General features: G+C 43.1%; 1 long non-coding RNA gene across 1 annotated transcript; it reads right to left on the reverse strand.

Annotated features, from left to right (window-relative positions):
- Nucleotides 1–576: 576 nt before the first annotated feature.
- Nucleotides 577–12,614, reverse strand: LOC130297527 (uncharacterized). The gene is made up of 3 exons (XR_008849572.1): nucleotides 12,101–12,614; nucleotides 3,320–3,449; nucleotides 577–2,513 (listed from the first exon to the last, which is right to left on the reverse strand). It is a non-coding gene; the product is annotated as an uncharacterized LOC130297527 (long non-coding RNA).
- Nucleotides 12,615–20,394: the final 7,780 nt, after the last annotated feature.

Consider the following 20,394-nt stretch of genomic DNA (forward strand, 5'->3'; position numbering starts at 1 on the left):
TGCATGTACGTGCGCACTGCGCACACAGCATCCCCCTCCCCCTTTGCCACTGTGAGGGAGTAACAGTGAGTCACAGGCACGCAGGCCGGGAAGGGGATGAATGGTGATGGTGGGCTGGATTCTTTCCAGGAACCCGGATTCTTCCCGGCCCCCCATAGAAAGACGTTGAAAAACTGCTCAGCTTAATTAAGGTACTGCACCCTCTCCCCTCTGTCACCCCTGTCCACCCCCCTTTGTCCCCCCCCTCTGTTACCCCCTTTCACCCTTGTCCACTTTCTTGTCATCCATGTCCACCTTGTCCGCGCCTGTCTCCCATGTTCACCCCCCCTCTGACCACCCCCCAGTCTACCACCTATCACCAATGTCCAACCTCCCCTATTCACCCCTCTGTCCCTTTGTCACCCCTGTCCACCCCTCTTTCACCCTTAACGCCCCTGTCATCCATGTACACTCTTCTACACCCATGTACACCCCTCTATCACCCCCTACACCCCGTCACCCATGAATACCCCTCTGTCATACCCTTCACCCCTCTGCACCCATGTACACTCCTCTACACCCCAACACCCCTCTGTTACCCATGTACACTTCTCTGTCACACCCTATGCCCCCATGTCACCCATGTACACTCTTCTACAACCATCTGTCACTCATGTACACCCTTCTGTCACACCCTACACCCCTCTGTCACCCATGTACACTCCTCTACAATGCCAACACCCCTCTGTTACCCATGTACACCCCTCTTTCCCATGTACACTCCTTTACACATCTGTCACCCATGTACACCTTTCTGCTCCCCTCTGTTACCCCTTTACACCTATACGCCCCTATAACACTAAAAGTGCAGAGCCTAATAGGTTGGTTTTGCAGGTTAAACAGTGAAGAATTGTGGCTGGAAGAAATCGTCATGATGGCCCGGACCAGATGGAGAAGAGAAGAGAACTGCGGCTGTTTTCCTGTTTTTTTTTTTCTTTTTTTTGCTCGACAAATTCGGTAGGGGTTCCCCGTGAAATTTTTTTTTCAAGGGGTTCCCTGAGACGAAAAAGGTTGGGAAACACTGCTCTAGACATAGAGGATTCCCCTTGTTACAGATACAGTCCTGGGTATGAATAGGTCATGGGTGAGATCTCTGTACTGCCCCGATTTATTCATATATAGTTTTTAGGTCATCCGTAAACCGTCTTTATTTAAATAATCCTAATTCTGATGATGTTTCTGGGTACTGTAGTTGTCCCAGTCACCATTTTACTCTAGTTGACCGTCTTTGAACCCTCTCTAGCCCCACTTTATTTATTTTTTTTGTACAGTGGTGCCCATAACTGTACACAGTATTCCATTTTTTAAAATTTATATATTTATAATTGGGATTTGTTTTGCTTTCTTTTGCCACCTGCATGTTATTGTAAACATTTGCTGCATTTATAAAAAATTTTTACAGATTTAATTAAGTTGTTTGTAATTTTTAGAGGCTAGAGCTATTAGACAACACTTCTTCGCAGTCTATGTCCTGAAGTATGGCTCTTAACCCAGGGAAATTTGCCACTTTGTTTTTGACACTTTACAGGAGAAGTCTCATGGAGCTATATGGAGGAGGTGTGACGAGCCTCTGTGGAGGAGAGCCGGGGCACCATACAGGAGGTCGCCGGGGGCCCCAGCAGTCAGACCCCCCGCAATCTAAAACTTATCCCCTATCCTGTGGATAGGGGTTATGTTTTTTTTCCATGATACTTCTTCTTTAAGCCAAAAGTAACTATATTGTGATTGCTGTTACCAAAGTTTTCACATACAGTTACATTACCAACCAGCTCTGCATTGTTAGAAATGACCAGATCCAACAAACTTGCCCCAAAAAAATATTCTGCAATAAATTCAGGAAATTATTACAAAGAAGTTATTTGCATTACACCTCAGAAAGCCAGGTCTTTGTACAATCAATTATTCCCTAGTGATTTTAGGGCACCTAGAGACAACTGGCTAACATGTAGGGGTTTCTATAAATGCAGCCACCCCATAGTAACATAGTTAATAAGGTTGAAGAAAAGACCAGAGTCCATCAAGTTCAACCTATATCCCTAATGAGTCCCTACTGATTTGATCCAGAGGAAGGCAAAAAACCCTCATACTAGAGGTAAAAATTCCTTCCCGACTCCAAATATGGCATCAGAACAAATCAATTCAATGTTCTGTCCCCATAAATCTAGTATCCATAACCAGCGATGTTATTACTCTCCGAAAATGCATCCAGACCCCTTTTGAATTTTAGGTGCAAAATTGGAAGGGTTAAGATTTTTAAAAGGTGAGGAGGAAAAAACGAAAGTGCAAAAATGGAAAAACCCATGGTCCTTAAGGGGTTAAAAGGGAACAGTCCAAGGTTCAAAATTCCAATTGGGCATCATCCAGTCCATGCTTACCACTGCTTCTTCCTTTTTCAAAGACGAGCCATCTCAGCAGAAACTGCCCATCCAGCCAATTACTGACTGAGGTTGGCCACTGCCTTGAGACCAGAAGCCCTAAATAGTCAACCCAAAAGGAGAAAAATAAAGTAAATTAAAATAACCACACAGCTAAAACAAATAAAGTCTATCCTTACATATAAAGTCAGATTTTCTTGATGTAAATTACTTTTGATGTAGATGACAGGAACTTTAAAAAGGGTACCAGAAAAGAAAAAGTGCCATTCTTATTTGGTGTAATCATGTAGTATGGCACTAGGCAGTCTATCAGTGCATGCACTTCAGTAATAAAGGGACTTTACTAGTTTCCAGTTACAATGGTCCAGGAAAGACCATTGTATGTTGGAAATATTGTAACCTGAGGGACCACTACTTGTGGTTTTGTAGCTACAGTGGGCTGTTATTCTGACTAGACATAGAATTCCCACGAAGTTGTGGCCAGTGATATTTCTAGTCATGTCTATGTTCAGGTGACCAGTATATTGGCACACTATGTCCTAAACTAGCTCTGGGCAGTCTATGTGCATTGGAGCTCTGGGGGCCTAACATCTAGCTGCAATAGTATTACAACCAGCCAGTACTTGGTGGACTTGTGGTTAACACTGTAGAATGAAAGTTGTTTGCTGCCCTTTCTATACAATGTTAATTTTATTTTTTTCAGACTTTTTGTAAAATATTTTATTTATATACTTTTATCCCATAGTACTTCTTGCATTTACAAATCATTTACAAATCAAATAATAATTCTACTACACTAGTGTCAGGACACTGTAATACTTGTTAGCAAAGAAGGAGTTAATACCAGGCCTGTGGGTGGCAGTCATGTGACCTGCCCCTGGACTGCCGGTGAGAAGATTACTCACCTTGGTTACTGCACCTCTGCTAAGGGGAATTTCGGCGCAGTCTGGTAATCTTGTTAGCTATGGCCACCAATAAATAGATCTGTCATGGCTACTGTGTGAGGACATCTGATGGGGGCAGATATAAGCCATGCTGAAGAAAAAAAAAATCAAAACCTTGAATAAATTGTAAAGATAAAGTCAAATATATTTCAAACATTACATATCATAACAAGGTATTATTTAATTTACTATAAGCATCAATGTGATTATGTCTGTAAATTAATATACCGTAACAAGGAAAATATTATTATGGCTTAGGTTATGGCTTGACAAATGTGGCAACTTTGAGGTTAAAGTTCTAATTTGAAAGTATTCTGTTAGTTATATAGTAAATTGACCTCTTGGAGTATTATATTACTGTTGTATGCCCTGTGAAATATCATTCTGTTATCGGACTCTAAAATTTAAAAAATGTTCCACAATGGATTTTCCAGTCAAAATGCAGATATGATCCCCTCAATATCTACAGATAAAGCACTTTGCCTTGTATTAGGACTTGTATATTGTATGGAAGAGGCCAGTAAATAGAGCAACTGATAATGGGAGGGCTCGCTTGGGTCTCTAAGTACATGAGGACCGAGTCAGACAAAAAATACACCTATACCCTAGGTGATACCGTATTTATCGGCGTATAACACGCACTTTTTAGGCTAAAATTTTTAGCCTAAAGTCTACTTGCATGTTATACGCCTATAAGCCGCTGCAGTTCAATAATTTACAGCGGGCGCTTTAAATCAATGAACTGCAGCGGCTTTGCAGGTGCAGAGACCGCCAGCGCTGCCGGCTTCTCTGCCCCTGCCTGTCCTGGGGTCTAGAGCACTGCTGCTGGCCCTTCTTTCCCCCTGGCTATCGGTGCCGCTGCCCGTTCTCTCCCCCTGACTATAGGTGCCGGCGGCCCATTGCCGGCGCCGATAGCCAGGGGGAGAGAAGGGGCAGCGGCACCCATTGCCAGCGCCGCTGCCCCGTTGCCTCCCCCATCCCCGATTGCATAATTACCTGTTGCTGGGGTCGGGTTCTCGCTGCTTCAGGCCTCCGATGTGCGTCCCCTGTGTCATTGCTATGCGCTGCGCGGCGCAATGACGTCACTCGTCATTGCGCCGCGCCGTGCAGTGCATAGCAGCGACGCATGGGACGCACATCGGAGGCCTGAAGCAGCGCAGACCCGACCCCGGCAACAGGTAATTATACAACTGCCGCTGCCCCTTCTCTCCCCCTGGCTGTCGGGGCCGCTGCCCCATTGCCGGCGCCGCTTCTCTCCCCCTGGCTATCGGCGCTGGCAATGGGTCGCTGGCACCAATAGTCAGGGGGAGAGAACGGGCAGCGGTGCCGATAGCCAGCGGGAGAGAAGCGGCGGCAGTAGGGTTCTAGACCCCAGGAAAGGCAGGGGGAGAGAAGCGGGCAGCGACGGCCTCTCTCCCCCTGCCTTTCCTGGGGGTGTATCGAGGTATACGCATGCACACACACACACCCTCATTTTACCAAGGATATTTGGGTAAAAAACTTTTACCCAACGTGTTATAGGCAGGTGCGTGGTATTCCCCGATAAATAATTAAAATGGCAAAGCAATACAAAAATAATGGCGCTCTAAGTCCTATACTATATGGCATAAAAGTTGGATAAAAGTTTAGATGTTTTATTTGTACTTGTAAAAAGAGATACAAATAAAAGTAGAATGTATGTAAAATATATGTCTATGTGCAACTAGGCACAACACAGGGCCTTTATGTGTGCCCGGAACTGATTACAAGCAAAAAGTACGTATGATAATTAATAAAAATACAGTAAAATGAAATGGAAACCACTGGCTGAAAATATACTAATCCCATCACTACATTATCAAAATTCTGATTTGCTGAATAAATAAAAGTTAACCCTATGTTTTCTCTCTTCTAGCAAAAATTAAATGGAATCAACCGATTTGACCTTAGTCTTTGTCAAGTTGTGAATACACATATCAGGTAAGATACTTTTTTTTATCACTGTGTTGTCATTTTTGTTCTTACAGAATTAGATGGACAGGCATGTCATGCTATCATTTATCGATTCAAATGGTTTACTTTATTAATTGTCAGCCGGGCATCGGAAGTCACCACAAGGGTCCAAATCCATAATGACCACTTTCAGCTGTTTGTTTAGAACAATATGTACCACATATGTTTTCTTATTGCACAGGGATAATGCACACAGTAATGTCACAGCAGCAGTATAATGCGTACGTTAATGTCACAGTAAAGTTGTAGTTAGCTTCCTAAAGGGGTTGTCCAGTGATAAATACACTGCTCCAAAAAAATAAAGGGAACACTTAAAGGGGTACTCCCGTGGAAAACTTATTTTTTTTTTAAATCAACTGGTGACAGAAAGTTAAACAGATTTGTAAATTTCTTCTATTAAAAAATCTTAATCCTTCCAGTACTTTTTAGGGACTGTATACTACATAGGACATGTTTATCTTTTTGGATTTCTCTGATGTCACGACCACAGGGCTCTCTGCTGATCTCTGCTGTCCATTTTTGGAACTGTCCAGAGCAGGAGAAAATCCCCATAGAAAACATATGCTGCAAACATATGCTGCAAACATATGCTGAAATCACACTGTCCCCTCAGGAAGCAACACTGATTGACAATCAATTTCACTTGCTGTTGTGCAAATGGAACAGACAACAAGTGGAAATGACACCCCAGTAAAGGCGTGGTTCTTAAGGTGGTGACCACAGACCACTTCTCAGTTCCTATGCTTTCTGGCTAATGTTTTGGTCACTTTTTAATGCTGGCAGTGCTTTCACTCTAGTGGTAGCATGAGACAGAGTCTACAACCAACACAAGTGGCTCAGGTAGTGCAGCTCATCCAGGATGGCACATCAGTGCGAGCTGTGGCAAGAAGGTTTGCTGTGTCTGTCAGCATAGTGTCCAGAGTATGGAGGCGCTACAAGGAGACAGGCCAGTACATCAGGAGATGTGGAGTTGGCTGTAGGACCACTACCTCTAGGACCGCTACCTCCGCCTTTGTGCAAGGAGGAGCAGGAGGAGCACTTCCAGAGCCCTGCAAAATAAAGTCCAGCAGGCCACAAATGTGCATATGTCTACTAAAAAGGCTCAGAAACAGACTCCATGAGGGTGCTACGAGGGCCCGAGGTCCACAGGTGGGGGTTGAGCTTAAAGCCCAACACCGTGCAGGACATTTGGCATTTGCCAGAGAACACCAAGATTGGCAAATTTGCCACTGGCGCCCTGTGCTCTTCACAGATAAAAGCAGCTTCATACTGAGCACGTGACAGAGTCTGGAGATGCCGTGGAGAACATTCTGCTGCCTGCAACATTCTCCAGCATGGCCAGTTTGGCAGTGGGTCAGTAATGGTGTGGGGTGGCATTTCTTTGGGGGGCTACAAAGCCCTCCATGTGCTTGCCAGAGGTAGCCTGACTGCCATTAGGTACCGAGATGAGATCCTCAGACCCCTTGTGAGACCATATGCTGGTGCGGTTGGCCCTGGGTTCCTCCTAATGCAAGACAATGTTAGAACTATTGGGGCTGGAGTGTGTCAGCAGTTCCTGCAAGAGGGAGGCATTGATGTTATCGACAGGCCCGCTTGTTCCCCAGACCTGAATCCGATTGAGCACATCTGGGACATCATGTTTCGCTCCATCCACCAACATTGCACCACAGACTGTCAGGAGTTGCCCAGGCATTGTACGGAGGTCGTATGGGCACGTGGAGGCCACACACACTACTGAGCCTCATTTTGACTTGTTTTAAGGACATTACATCACAGTTGGATCAGCCTGTAGTGTGGTTTCCACTTTGATTTTGAGTGTGACTCCAAATTCTGACATCCGTTGGTTGAGAAATTTGATTTCCATTGATAATTTTTGTGGGATTTTGTTGTCAGCACATTCAACTATATAAAGACGAAAGTATTCCATACGATTAGTTAATTCATTCAGATCTAGGATGTTTTATATTACTGTTCCCTTTATTTTTTTGAGCAGTGTATATCTTAGGAAAGGGCCCTGGGTCAGACAAAATAAAAAATAAAGCATGTTAACTTCCCCCCCATTTCCCACCTCTCTCCTGCCTTCAGGCAATTACTGGCCAGAGCAGTGACCCGCCCTAGCCATTCAATGGACAGTCACTGTATGGTTGCTACATCACAGGAAGCAGAAGGAAGCTGAAAGAACCAGGGAACAGTAGTCGGTGGGTCTGCAACAGCAGAGCATAGGAGCGAGAGTGTATGCCTTCTTTTTATTTTGGCAGCACCTGAGACCCTTTCTAAACATATTTTGGTACCGGACAAAATCTTTAAGCTTACAAGAATAAAGAGCATAAAACAGCTAATTTGAAAATTACTGCCACAGTACAGGGATAATGCACACAGTGATGTGGATACTTAGTAAATGGATAATTCATGCACACAGTAATGTCAAGCTATAGAGGTAATCATAAAGTAATGTCACAGTACACAAAACAATGCAGAAGAGGGATGATGCAAGTAAACATATTAAAATTTGAAAAGGGGGTCCCTTTCAGTTATCCAAGTGCCTTTATCCACAGCTTCTTACCTTTGCATAGAGCTAGGTCAATTGTTAGCTGTGCCTTCTACCTTTGTAGTGAGAACATGAGTGAGAATACCAACTGGCCAATCTCACTGATGTAGTCTGAATGTATTTTTCAAGTCATGTATGCACAGTAGAAGCAACCACAGTGTTAACAATAGCAAAACGGAATGAGCATCCATAAAAATAATCATTGATTGAATTTATGCTGTGCGCCTTACAAAGTGATTGCATTGTATATAACACATCTATGCACTCTTCTCTGTATGTTAATTGTATCTTATGACAACTTTTACTGAATGTTTCTTAACCCCTTAAGGACTGAGCCCTTTTTCACCTTAAGGATGCAGCCCTTTTTGCAATTCTGACCACTATCATTTTATGCATTAATAACCCTGTGATACTTTTACCGATTATTCTGATTCTGAGATTATTTTTCATGACATAATTCTACTTTAACACAGTGGTAAATTTTTGTTGTTACTTGCACCCTTTCTTGGTGAAAAATCCCAAAATTTCTTGAAAATTTTGAAAATGTTGCATTTTTCTAACTTTGAAACTCACTGCTTGTAACGAAAATGGATATTCCCCAAAAAATAATATATTGATTCACATATACAATATGTCTACTTTATATTTGCATCATGAAGTTTACAAGAAGAATAAAGACATCAGAGAGCTTCAAAGTTTACATGACATGGAAGACATCATGGAAGACATTTGTTTGTACGCCATAATTGTAAGCGCTGCGGAATCTGTAGGCGCTATATATATATAATAAATAAATAAATCAGAGGGCTTCAAAGTTCAGCAGCAATTTTCCAATTTTTCACAAAATTTTCAAAATCTGAATTTTTTAGGGACCAGTTCAGTTTTGAAGTGGATTTGAGGGGTCTTCATATTTGAAATACCCCATAAATGATCCCAGTATAAAAACTGCACCCCCAGAGTATTCAAAATGACATTCAGAAAGTGTGTTAACCCTTTAGGTGTTTCACAGGAATAGCAGCAAAATGAAGGAGAAAATTCAAAATCTTCATTTTTTACACTCTCATATTTTTGTAGACCCGGTTTTTGAAATTTTACAAGGGGTAAAAGGAGAAAAATCCCCACAAAATTTGCAATCCAATTTCTCTCGAGTAAGGAAATACCTTATAGGTGGATGCCAAGTGCTCTGTGGGTGCACTACAAGGCTCAGAAGGGAAGGAGCGACAATGGGATTTTGGAGAGTACGTTTTTCTGAAATGGTTTTTGGGGGGCATGTCACATTTACATTTAGGAAGCCCCTATGGTGCCAGAACAGCAAAAAAAAAAAAAAAAAAAAACAACAACATGGCATACTATTTTGGAAACTACACCCTTCAAGGAACATAAAAAGGGGTCCAGTGAGCCTTGACACCCCACAGGTGTTTGACAACTTTTCTTTAAAGTCGGATGTGTAAATGATCTTTTTTTCACTAAAATGCTGGTTTCCCCCCAAATTTTTAATTTTTGCAAGGGGTTATAGGAGAAAATGCCACCCAAAAATTGTAAACCCATCTCTTCTGAGTATGGAAATACCCCATGTGTGGACGTCAAGTGCTCTGCTGGCGAACTACAATCCTCAGAAGAGGAGGAGTCACATCTGGCTTTTGGAAAGCAAATTTTGCTGAAATGGTTTTAAGGGGGCATGTCGCATTTAGGAAGCCCCTATGGTGCCAGAACAGCAAAAAAAAAAAAAACACATGGCATACTATTTTGGAAACTACACCCCTCAAGGAACGTAACAAGGGGTAGAGTGAGGCTTAGCACCCCACAGGTGTTTGACAAATTTCCGCTAAAGTTGGACAGGAAATTGAAATTTTTTTTTTTTTCACTAAAATGCTGATGTTACCCCAAATTTTTCATTTTCACAAGGGGTAATTGGAGAAAAAGCCCCCCAAAATGTGTAACCCCATTTCTTCTGAGTATGGAAATACCCCATATGTGGATGTAAAGTGCTCTCCGGGTGAACTACAATGCTCAGAAGAGAAGGAACGCCATTGAGCGTTTGGTGAGAGAATTTGGTTGGAATAGAAGTTGGGGGCCATGTGGATTTACAAAGCCCCCCGTGGTGCCAGAACAGTGGACCCCCCACATGTGACCCCATTTTGGAAACTACAGCCCTTACAGAATTTAATAAGGGGTGCAGTGAACATTTACACCCCACTGGCATTTGACAGAACTTTGGAACAGGGGGCTGTGCAAATTAAAAATGAAAATTTTCATTTTCACGGACCACTGTTCCAAAAATCTGTCAGACACCTGTGGGGTGCAAATGCTCCCTGTACCCCTAATTACATTTCGTGAGGGGTGTAGTTTCCAAAATGGGGTCACATGTGGGGGGGGGTCCACTGTTCTGGCACTATGGGGGCTTTGTAAACACACATGGCCTTCAAATTTGGACACATTCTCTGTCCAAAATCCCAATGGCACTCCCTCTCTTTCGAGCATTGTAGTGCGCCAGCAGAGTAATTTACATCCACATTTGGGGTATGTTCTTAATCAGAAGTAATGGGGTTACAAATTTTGGGGGGCTTTTTTCCTATTCTCCCTTGTGAAAATGAAAAATGTAGGGTAACACCAGCATTTTAGTGAAAAAACTTTTTTTTTTTCATTTTCACATCCAACTTTAACAAAAATTTGTCAAACACCTGTGGGGTGTTCAGGCTCACTATACCCCTTGTTACATTCCGTGAGGGGTGTAGTTTTCAAAATGTGGTCCCATCTGGGTATTTATTGTTTTGCGTTTATGTCAGAACTGCTGAAAAATCAGCCACCTCTGTGCAAATCACCAATTTAGACCTCAAATGTACATAGGCCCACATTTATCATTGTAGGTGTAAGCGAAGCATTTTTTTACACCTTTTTTGTGTGCTGGTAATGTGTTGGAGCACCAAATGTATTAAATGGTCACAGAGCATTTGATACATTTTGTGCAGGTCACATTTTCTGAAATTTCTCTCTTCACATACACCAAAAAGCTACGCCAGGTCTGGGATGGTGTAGTTTTAGACACTTTTCAGTGGCTTTACGCCTTTTTTGCGCCTTTTTCCAAAAAGGCGCAGTTCATAAATTTCAGTCCATGGCATACGCTGAATTGAAAAGCGTGTACTGCTACTCCAAAACATCTGGAATTACTAAAATATTCTACCACCAAAAGGCGCAAAATAACACACAGTGCGCCAAAATAGTGCCTTTTGTACGGAGAAAAAAAGGTGTAAACTCATTGATAAATGTCGGCCATAGTGCGCTCTCACTCCTGAGCCTTGTTGTGCATCCGCAGAACATTTTACACCCACATATGGGGTATTTCCGTATTCAGGAGAAATTGCGTTACAAATTTTGGGGGTCTTTTTTTTCCTTTTACCTCTTGTGAAAATTAAAAGTATGGGGCAACACCAGCATGTTAGTGTAAAGATTAATTTTTTTTCACTAACATGCTGGTGTAGACCCCAACTTTACCTTTTCACAAGGGGTAAAAGGAGAAAAAGCCCCCCAAAATTTGTAGTGCAATTTCTACCGAGTACGGAGATACCCCATATGTGGTCCTTAACTGTTTCCTTGAAATACGACAGGGCTCCAAAGCGAGAGAGCACCATGCGCATTTGAGGCCTAAATTGGGGATTTTAATCCGCCACAAAAATACCCCACGGCAGTGTTTCCCAAACAGTGTGTCTCCAGCTGTTGCAAAACTCCCAGCATGCCTGGACAGTCCGTACTTAACTCAGTGTTTCGCAAACAGTGTGCCTCCAGCTGTTGCAAAACTACAACTCCCAGCATGTACAGTCTCTCAGTACAAGCTGGGAGTTGTATTTTTGCAACAGCTGGAGGCACACTTGTTGTGAAACACTGAGTTAGGTAACAAACTCCGTTTCACAACCAATGTGTCTCCAGCTGATGCAAAACTGCAACAATCAGCATGCATTGACAGTTGAAGGGCATGCTGAGAGTTGTAGTTTTGCAACAGCTGGAGGCACACTGCTACAGCTATCAGCATGCCCTTTGTTAGTCTGTGCATGCTGGGAGTTGTAGTTATGCAGCAGCTGAATGCACACTTTTTCATAGAAAAAATGTGCCTCCAGCTGTTGCAAAACTACAACTCCCAGCATGCCCTTTGGCTTTGCATGCTGCGAGTTGTTGCTAAGCAACAGTAGGAGGTGAACAGGACTCACCTCCTGCTGTATCCTGTCGTCACTGTATCCTGCCGCAGGGACCGATCCTGCTGCTCCTGTCGCCGCCACCGATCCTGAGGGGACCCCCGCCGGACCAGGGTAAGGTAGGAGACCCCCGCCAGCGCCGATCTCCGCTCTGATTGCCACCCAGCAGGTCCGTGATTGGTTGATCATTCCGACCGATCACGTGATCGTGAGGCGCCACCCGTGCCACCTCACTCCTGCTGGGTAAGGGGGAATGGGGCTGTCTCGTCACCAGAGACCCGATTGACCCGGAATAGGGCCAAATCGCAGGTCTGAATTGACTGACGATTTGGTGCGATCGCCGACATGGATATCAACAGTCATCCCATTCCGATCACCGCGTCCAGAGATGTGGTGATCCAGGTAAAATGCACCGTATATGTACGGCGCTGTGCGCTAAGTACTTCTTAGCAGCGTCGTACATTTACGGCGCTCGTCCTTAAGGGGTTAATTGCACTTTGGCCACATTGTCCACCATCTATGCTTTCCAGTCTTTACATGTCCTCCTCACACCTCGCAAGCCTCTTCTTTTACTGAATATGCTAATCTGTCACAATTCTCTTCTCATGAATAATGCCACCCCCCAACGTCTACCATACCCAGCAGCCGCGCTCCCCCCCTCCCCACCTCTTCTTCCCTGTGAATATGCTGATTGCATGGCTTGGCACACATAAATATGCTTATTTGCTGCTTTCACTGCACATCGCTTATGCACAAAGAATTCTCATTCAGTAGGTGATTTTGCCTCTCCTGTTGCAAGTTACCTTCTAGGATGACAAAAGAAAATGATGTCTCCAAGCTACTTCGGCAGGGAAATATCAATGGAAAATTAACTAAAAGGACATTTTTAGAAAAGCAATTGTAAAGTGTGGATGAGTAATGTGTTGACAAAGAACCCTTGAGTTAGTATTCTGTAGCTTATATGTTAGAAAAGCTCTTAAAGTTACATGCATCAAGGTAAAAAGTCCAGTGCTCCTCGGATGGTGGATGAAATTACGGCTTTATTAGAATCCTTTTAAAATCAGCATACAGACATGTACCAGTGCATCATGGCTCAGATTGACGCGTTTCGTGGTGTCCCTCTTTATCAAAAGCATAATGCAAATGTCTTACAATACCATTAAAATAGAATACTCAAACACAAGTATCATTAGATTCAGCTGCAGGTACTTAATTAAAATAATAAGTAACAGGAGTGCAACAAACTCTATGAAGCAAGTAGAGATGAGCGAACTTACAGTAAATTCGATTCGTCACGAACTTCTCGGCTCGGCAGTTGATGCCTTATCCTGCATAAATTAGTTCAGCTTTCAGGTGCTCCCATGGGCTCGAAAAGGTGGATACAGTCCTAGGAGACTCTTTCCTAGGACTGTATCCACCTTTTCCAGCCCACCGGAGCACCTGAAAGCTAAACTAATTTATGCAGGATAAGTCATCAACTGCCGAGCCGAGAAGTTTGTGACGAATCGAATTTACTGTAAGTTCGCTCATCTCTACTTCTGAGATCAAACTTCCCATTCAGAAAGGAAATATAAATCTACTCAATAAAGATTAATAAAAAAAAATTACATTTACATTATAAGGAAGCTAGAAGGTGGTAGGTTCACAAAAGTAAATAAATAAACAATAGGATTAAATATAATCATATCCAGACACATAGAAACGCAATTTAAACGCAAAACCAATACTGACTGATAACAGAGCATTGCAATGCAGATACTAACTGATGGTGCAAATGTGGCCATAATAGAATGTTGCCATACAGATACTGACTGATAGTGTCAATATGGACATAGAAGAGCGTTGCAATACAGACACTGATGAGTAGTGTTGCTCACGAATATTCGCAATTCGAATATTATTCGCGAATATCGCATATTCGCGAATTCGCGAATTTCGCGAATATAGCACTATATATTCGTAATTACGAATATTCGTTTTTTTTTTTTGTTTTTTTTTCACAGTACACATCACAGTGATCACCCCTCTCTGCTTGTCTGGTGCAAAGAAGGCTGTAATACTACTGTGTGAGACTGTAGTGCGAAAATTCGCATATGCGAAAATTTGCATATGCGAATTTTCGCGCATGTTAATTTTGTATATGCTAATATTCGCATATGTTAATTTTCGCATACGCGAATTTCCGCATATGCGAAAATAAAACGAGAATATAACGAATATGCGAATATTCGCGAATATATGACGAATATTCGTCCATATATTCGCGAATATTCGCGAATTCGAATATGGCCTATGCTGCTCAACACTACTGATGAGTATGGGCATAAAGGAGAATTTATTTGTTTATTTATATAGCGCCTACAGATTCCGCAGCGCTTACAATTATGGGGTACAAACAAAGACAAGGAGAATAACTTTATCTAACAGTGCAAGAGAATCTTGTCCGGCTACTGCAGGACATATATAGAGACCACTAAGGACAAGGGCATAGGTGAAGACTTGTGGTGCTGAAGATGTGTAGGTGGTGCTCTGACTTGTATGGGTGCAGATCCAAATACAATTTCCATAGAAAAATCAAGTCGGCGACTCACCAATTTTCTTCTTCTTCAATATTTATTAATATTCACAGGGGGATAGTGTGGTGGGTACAGCAGGCAACGTGGCCTATAGGCCAGATGAAGCACTAACCTGTGCGAAACGGCTACCGTTGCCTGCAGTACCCCCCTCACTATCTCTCTCCTGTTACATCTTATGTGAGTATTAATAAATGTTGAAGAAGAAGAGAATTGGTGAGTCGCTGACTTTATTTTTCTATGGCAATTGAATAACTTTATCTGTTTGATAATTTTCTACATAGGTTACCTCCTCTCTTGGGTAGAATGACTTTTTCAATACCTTGTATAATTAAACTCGAAGTATCATTGTTGTGAAACTGTCTGAAATGCCATGATAACACGGTGACATTAACGCATTGTTGGAAATATCGGAAATATGGCCTCTGACTGGGTGGCATGCAGGATTCACTATCAAATTGAAAATAAAAACCTCCTATGAGGTGGCCCCATTTTGGATGGGACCCTGATAAGCTTGATTCACTCACCTTCTGCTAGGCATATGGCCTCTGAATGGGTGACATGCAAGGCTAGAGAGGGTGCCCCTCCCCCTTGCTTATAAAGCAAAAACACAAAAGCACAACTACCTAACACGCTGCTGGGGCAAATACTGAGTATACAAAAAAGAAAGGTTGCAGCAGCACTCTTGGTCAAAAAATGGAGCCCTCATCCAAAATGTTTTTAATTTCAATTTGATAGTGGATCCTGCATGTCACCCAGTCAGAGGCCATATGCCCAGCAGAAGGTGAATAGATTTAGCATGTTAGGGTCCCATCCGAAATGAGGCCAGTTCCGCGTGGTGGATGGGGGGAACGTTTTGATCAAAGAGTGCGCTAAGACCAGTGGCGTGCCAAGGGGGGGGGGCGGGGCGTCCCGTCCCTGGTGCCACTGACAAGTCATGTCAGAGTGCCATGACGGAGTCACTTCCCCCCCCCCCCACAATCCAGTGGCGTTGCGGCTGGGGTGCGGTCCGAACCGGGTGACACCATGCTGCTCAGTGACCGGGGTGCCCCCCTCGTCTTCAGCTGCACTCGGTCCCGTCCATTAGCACCCCATTACCTCGCTCTGCCGACCCCCATTTGCAGCTGAGCTGGTGGCCGGGCCGGGTCTGATTAGGGACGTCGCGCATGTGACGTCCCTCCGCAGACCCACGCAGGAGAACGTCAGTGACGTCACTCGTCAGGCTGCCGCCGGAGGGAAGAAACGCTGCCAGGTAAGTGTGTCTATGTGTGTCTTTCTATGTGTGTGTGTGTGTGTCTGTCTATGTGTGTGTGTCTGTCTGTGGGGGCGGTGGGGGGGAATGGGGGACTACTATGCTTCCTAAAGTGGGGAAACTGCGCTTCCCTAATAATGTGGGGAATCTATGCTACTTAATGTGGGGAGACTGTGCTTTCTAATGTGGGGAATCTATGCTACCTAATGTGGGGAATCTATGCTACCTAATGTGGGGAAACTGTGCTTCCTAATGTGGGGAACCTATGCTACCTAATTGGGGAAACTGCGCTTCCTAATGTGGGGAATCTATGCTACCTAATGTGGGGAAACTATGCTACCTAATGTGGGGAATCTATGCTACCTAATGTGGGGAATCTATGCTACCTAATGTGGGGAATCTATGCTTCCTAATGTGGGGAATCTATGCTTCCTAATGTGGGGAATCTATGCTACCTAATGTGGAAAAGTATGCTACCTAATGTGGGGAATCTATGCTACATAATGTGGGGAAACTGATCTTCCTAATGTGGGGAATCTATGCTTCCTAATGTGGGGAATCTAAGCTACATAATGTGGAATACTATGCTACCTAATGTGTTGAATCTATGCTACCTAATGTGGGGAAGCTATGCTTTCTAATGTGGGGAAACTATGCTACCTAATGTGGGGAATCTATGCTACCTAATGTGGGGAATCTATGCTACCTAATGTGGAGAAACTGCTACCTAATGGCCCTATCCACTGCTGCACTGCGACCGCAACGCTTTTCCGCCCGCGCCTGCATCTGTGGAGTCAGAGCAGCATGGGGAGGAGTGTTGCTGCGGTGCGCAACGTGACATCACAACGCTGACGCCGCCAACACTGATCTTTTGAAGGAGCGGAAGGATCCATCACCAGCGGTCGGACAGAGGCATCATCAAAATGTAAGTAAATAATTATATATGAAGGGAGGGGGTGTATCTATGCTTCCTAATGTGGGGAATCTATGCTTCCTAATGTGGGGAATCTATGCTACCTCATGTGGAAAAGTATGCTACCTAATGTGGGGAATCTATGCTACGTAATGTGGGGAAACTGCTCTTCCTAATGTGGGGAATCTATGCTTCCTAATGTGGGGAATCTAAGCTACCTAATGTGGAATACTATGCTACCTAATGTGTTGAATCTATGCTACCTAATGTGGGGAAGCTATGCGTTCTAATGTGGGGAAACTATGCTACCTGATGTGGGGAATCTATGCTACCTAATGTGGGGAATCTATGCTACCTAATGTGGAGAAACTGCTACCTAATGGCCCTATCCACTGCTGCACTGCGACCGCAACGCTTTTCCGCCCGCGCCTGCATCTGTGGAGTCAGAGCAGCATGGGGAGGAGTGTTGCTGCGGTGCGCAACGTGACATCACAACGCTGAAGCCGCCAACACGGATCTTTTGAAGGAGCGGAAGGATCCATCACCAGCGGTCGGACAGAGGCATCATCAAAATGTAAGTAAATAATTATATGTGAAGGGAGGGGGTGTAATTAAGGAGAGGGAGGGTGGGGGTGTAATTAAGGGCAGGGAGGGCGGCTTGTGTAATTAAGGGGAGGGAGGGCGGGGGAAGGAGGGGGTGTAATTAAGGGGGGTGTAATTGGGGGGAGGGAGTGGGGTGTAATTAAGGGGGGCTGCGGGTGGGGGGATGTAATTAAGGAGGGGTGTGGGTGGGGGAGTGCCAAACAAAGGGTCCGCCCCGGGTGCCAAATTCTCTAGGTACGCCCCTGGCTAAGACCCTCCATATTTTGACCAAGAGTGCTGCTGCAACCTTTCTTTCTTTTTGTATACTCAGTATTTGCCACAGAAGCGTGCACCCGTGTATTAGGTAGTTGTGCTGGCTATAATATTTAAACACTTAACATCTCTGTCATACAATCCATGTCCTAGTTCACTCAATAGTTTTATTCAGTCCTTGTAGCTGCAAAGTATTAAGCTTTATAATACAGTATGACTCGTGATTAATGAGTCTATGGAAGTGATTCATATGGTGTTCAGGAATAGCTTCTATCACACAAAGGCTCAGACAATCACACAAAGGCTCAGAAACACTTAAAAATTCAGAAATTCTATCACACAAAGGCTCAGAAACACTTAAAAAACAATATTGACATTATAATGTTTATTCATTCTAGTGCATACAGTTTGTACCATCCGCCCGACATATAAAAGACCACAATAACAGCATAACAAATAAATAACATAGGACGATGAGCACTCATGTTAACCTTTTATGTGGAAAATCTCTCCTGTTGATCAATTGTGAAAGATTTTTACTCCTTCAGGTAAAATTCCCTTGTAGTAAAGTCCGGGTCATAAAACATAAAATACCTGTGCACACACGGCTACATAAACATCCACAGCCATTTGTAGTCCCTTCACCAGCAACCCTTAACACGTTCCCCAAATTTGTATATGGGGCATTTTGAGTCCCAATTCATTGCGTGCAGTCTGCATGGTCTGATAGGTGTATTCTCCTATATAGGAGATCTATAGATGATTTGTCGTTCATCTGGACTGGCAGTGAATTAGAGGCCAGTTAATTTATAGACCATTTGAACAGTAAAAATTGGAGTTTGTTTTTTTACTCCTAATATATCGAGGACTCGTATTGTTTTTTTGGATTTGAAAATTTTTAGGAATTGTGAGGGCAAGGTGTAAACAAAAATGCATTTTAAAAAAGTTGATCAACAGTTGCCATTTCCATAAGTGGATTTATAATATCCCTTATGGGCAATATCGAAGAGTCTGAAAAAACTGTAGGAATTATTCAGATTTTAATGAATAATCTATGATTTTATATAATAGATTTAAAGGAAAACTGTCATATATTTTCTCCCGCACTATCCACAGGTATTGGTGGATAGTGCGGGAGACGCTGATTAAAACGAGCCCTACCTTGGTCTGATCCGCGCCGCCGTTCGCCCACAATTGTAGTTTTAATCTCTGTGTATATCCGTCTGTAACTGGCAAAGGCGGGGCTTCCGCGAGCTAACGGACACTGACGTCAGCGCCGCCCATGAATATTCATCCCTCCCTCTGGTTAGGAGCGGCAAAGAGAGGGAGAACAGGAGGGATGAATATTCATGAGCGGCGCTGACGTCAGTGTCCGTTAGCCCGCAGAAGCCCCGCCTTTGCCAGCTACAGCAGGATATACACAGATTAAAACTACAATTGCGGGCAAACGGCGGCGCGGATCAGACCAAGGTAGGGCTCGTTTTAATCAGCGTCTCTCGCACTATCCACCAATCCCTGTGGATAATGCAGGAGAAAATATGTGACAGTTTTCCTTTAAGGAAAAGGTTATGCTGGTCATTTATTAAAAACTGTTTACAAAAAAACTAAAGTTTAAAACAGGAGGATTTAAATTCAGGAAAATTCACTACATCTACGTCCCAAAATAACAAAGAAAATAAATACAAGTAAAATTTTTATAAAGAATTTTTATAGTTTCAGTCTTAAGATAAAAAAAAATTGTGAGATCATTGGCCAATTGGCCAGTATTACAGTTAGACTCCCTAAAGATCCCTAAAATACTAGGTATAAGTTACTATAGGGCCCAGAATCTAAAAATTCTTCTTGCACCAAATAGATTACCTACTATTTTGGAAGGGGCTGACGGAAGAAAGGCATTGATGGTCAGCAGGTCCTTGTCTGACCATTGTCCGGGCACTTTTCGCTGTAAAAGTAAATCGTTGCTTTGTATTCAAGAATTGGGCAATGCCGCACTTTGCTCCATGTCTATGAGGGAAGGATTTCCTGTTAAAACTATGCTTATAGTTCCCAGTATGTAGTCTATTTATTGGAGTCCAGTATGTCGACGCACTGTGAATCCTATTGGATTTTCAATTTTAATAAGTTGGCTCCAGAGGGACTTAAAGTGATTGAGGATACTACAGTATAGAATAATATAGATTAATATGAGAGGTCTATGTGAATATAGAGGAAACAAAGTGCAAGTGTCATGTGGTTTTAATGCTTATTTTATGTTAATACTATTCATATAATTTCCGGCCTTGAAACTATCTTGAAGGATATTTAAGGTGTGTCTTTTATTGTGTACTCTGTACCTGAAGAAGAAGCTGGTCCAGCTTTGAAACGTGTTACGTTGTATGTGCACAAATAAAATGTATTTTAACCTGGATTTTAAAAAATTTTTTGCGGTGGTGCCCTGCTATCTCCAAAGTGGAGAAGGGGTTTATTCTATTGTATATGCCAGGGAGCAGGGATTAGGAAAGGTACAGCAGCCGGAGTTCACATTTTCCAGGTTTGCTACATCACGAGTTGTGCCAGTTTTAGCACAACTTAAACACGTGTGTCGGCATCTGTCAACTTCATCACGCATGTAGTATTGAAACAGATTAAAACAAGGGAGCACCTTTTTGCATTTTTCTTTACCTAAATATAAGTCTGTGGTAAATTGTCAGTCAGCGGATTTGTGCTATAAAACTAA

Source organism: Hyla sarda, chromosome 13 (assembly GCF_029499605.1).
Source record: "Hyla sarda isolate aHylSar1 chromosome 13, aHylSar1.hap1, whole genome shotgun sequence".
Lineage (NCBI taxonomy): Eukaryota > Metazoa > Chordata > Amphibia > Anura > Hylidae > Hyla > Hyla sarda.